Here is a 2,500-nt window from a genome sequence, read left to right as displayed (position 1 = left end):
CACCGACGGGCGGTGAACCAACAGCGTGGGACACAAATCCAACTACGAGCTTTTTAACCGCAACAACTTTAATATACGCTATTGGAGCTGGAATTACCGCGGCTGCTGGCACCAGACTTGCCCTCCAATAGATACTCGTTAAAGGATTTAAAGTGTACTCATTCCGATTACGGGGCCTCGGATGAGTCCCGTATCGTTATTTTTCGTCACTACCTCCCCGTGCCGGGAGTGGGTAATTTGCGCGCCTGCTGCCTTCCTTGGATGTGGTAGCCGTTTCTCAGGCTCCCTCTCCGGAATCGAACCCTGATTCCCCGTTACCCGTTACAACCATGGTAGGCGCAGAACCTACCATCGACAGTTGATAAGGCAGACATTTGAAAGATGCGTCGCCGGTACGAGGACCGTGCGATCAGCCCAAAGTTATTCAGAGTCACCAAGGCAAACGGACCGGACGAGCCGACCGATTGGTTTTGATCTAATAAAAGCGTCCCTTCCATCTCTGGTCGGGACTCTGTTTGCATGTATTAGCTCTAGAATTACCACAGTTATCCAAGTAACGTGGGTACGATCTAAGGAACCATAACTGATTTAATGAGCCATTCGCGGTTTCACCTTAATGCGGCTTGTACTGAGACATGCATGGCTTAATCTTTGAGACAAGCATATGACTACTGGCAGGATCAACCAGGGAGCTGCGTCAACTAGAGCTGAGCAGCCGGCCGCCCGGGAGTGTGTCCCGGGGGCCCGCGCGAACACGCAAGCGTCCGCTCAATCATTCTGCAAACAGGAGGAGGCTGAGCTCCCCTGCACAATACACCTCGAAACCCTCTCAGGTCCCGGCGGCGCGCAGCGCCGTCCCAAGTACTTGGTCGGGTTCGAGAGAGGCGCAATCGCCCGGAGTTAGGCGAGTAGACGCTTTCGGTGCGACCACCCGTGCTCCCAACTGAGCTTGCCGCTGCCGACAGAGGCCCGGGAGCGTGCTGTCGTGGCATTGCCGGCGGGAGACAACACGCGCCACCTACGGTGACCGGCAGCTCCAACGCCAGCGCCACAGAAGGACAAAAGCCCCACTTGGGTGCCGAAGCGAACTCTCCCAGCACAGCGCACGCGCCAACACATCCGCACAGCTGCGATACAAACCACCAGCGAGAACCGCTGGGGCGACCGAGCAGCAGACGGCGTCGCGGCGCCGAGCGCCGGGCGGCGGCGCATCCTCAACGCACACAGTCCTCAATCGGACCAGCACACTGAAGATGTCCACCGCGCTTCGCACCGGGCCCGCGAGGACCTACTTTGGCCGCACGGCGCCGCGCGCAGGGTGCGCCGGCGCGCAGCTGCGACGCCTGCCGCGTCCGTCGGCCGGCGCGCCTGCCACTGGCCGCCCCCACCAGCCGGCTGTAGCGCGTGCGCCCACGCACCGCGCGGCCAGCACGCCGGGAGGCGCCCCCTCACCGGCCGGGGACGGTCCCACCCAGCCACCGCCGCGTATCGCTTCACACCCAGATGCCGTTCAGTTTCGTCGGCATGGTGGGTATCGCTGGAACAACCGGTTAGTACCTCAACCTATCGTCGCCATCACCGATTCACCCCTAGCGAGAACAACCGCACCACAACAGGTTACCATTTGTTCATTTGCGTAACTTCACCAGAAAACGCAGGCGTCCATCGCCATTTGCAACTTCAACGATTATTGCATGCCTGTGTCAGGTGTCACGCCACACTACGTCTGCCCACATACACGCAACAAAATGTGCACGCCTAGACAATACGTGGAAGGTGGCCCCCGTACGTATGCGATGTCCATTGCTCGAACGACTGTCAACCGGCCTCTGTAGCATGTCGCAGATATGGAACGCGGTGCACCATGCCATCACGGTGTGTGAGGAGAGACGACTAGGTCCGAATACATCAACAGACAGCTCATGCTGATCGCCATCCACGGCGTCCGTTCCTCCCACACGTCTCTATGGCGTACCACACTGCAATCCAGCTCTCATAGGGAGACGACACGTAGCTGCGTGCACAATATTTGCACTGTATGGTCCGCCGTTTTTGGGCGCAGTCGTTGTGCGGTCACACATGTGCCACGATGTATCATTCAGTACATAAGGACGAATGTGCAGTACAGATTGTGGTTCACGCGTACGACATCAGCGGACAGTTGACACAGGCCGCACCACAACGTAGCCTGAGTACGTCGCATGCGAAGGGCATTGAACATGCAAACTTCTCACCAACCAGCTTGCGAAGGCAGGGGGCAAGGTGGGGACGTGGGGAGGGGCGGCATGTACGTCCTGCTGCCATCCACATTACAGTGTACAGCAGGAGCATGTGGAAAGTGAGCAAGACTTGCAAGGTGTTTAACATGAAGCGATACACAGGGGTGCGGGCAGTGCGAGTAGCGAACTATATTGCGAGGGTTGCGGGTGGGCAACACTACAGTAATTGAACGAGTCGTATAACAATTACAGAGCAGGTTTAGGCGACAACGTGGGTTACG

General features: G+C 58.0%; 1 non-coding gene across 1 annotated transcript in view; it reads right to left on the bottom strand.

Annotated features, from left to right (window-relative positions):
- Window positions 1-691, bottom strand: part of LOC124733946 — a 1,909-nt gene extending 1,218 nt beyond the window's left edge. Inside the window, exon 1 of the ribosomal RNA XR_007009222.1 lies at window positions 1-691. This exon is cut by the window's left edge and continues 1,218 nt beyond it. This is a non-coding gene — a ribosomal RNA (small subunit ribosomal RNA).
- Window positions 692-2,500: the final 1,809 nt, after the last annotated feature.

This window comes from Schistocerca piceifrons, unplaced genomic scaffold (genome assembly GCF_021461385.2).
Source record: "Schistocerca piceifrons isolate TAMUIC-IGC-003096 unplaced genomic scaffold, iqSchPice1.1 HiC_scaffold_1416, whole genome shotgun sequence".
NCBI lineage: Eukaryota > Metazoa > Arthropoda > Insecta > Orthoptera > Acrididae > Schistocerca > Schistocerca piceifrons.
This window is presented reverse-complemented; position numbering and strand designations above follow the sequence as displayed.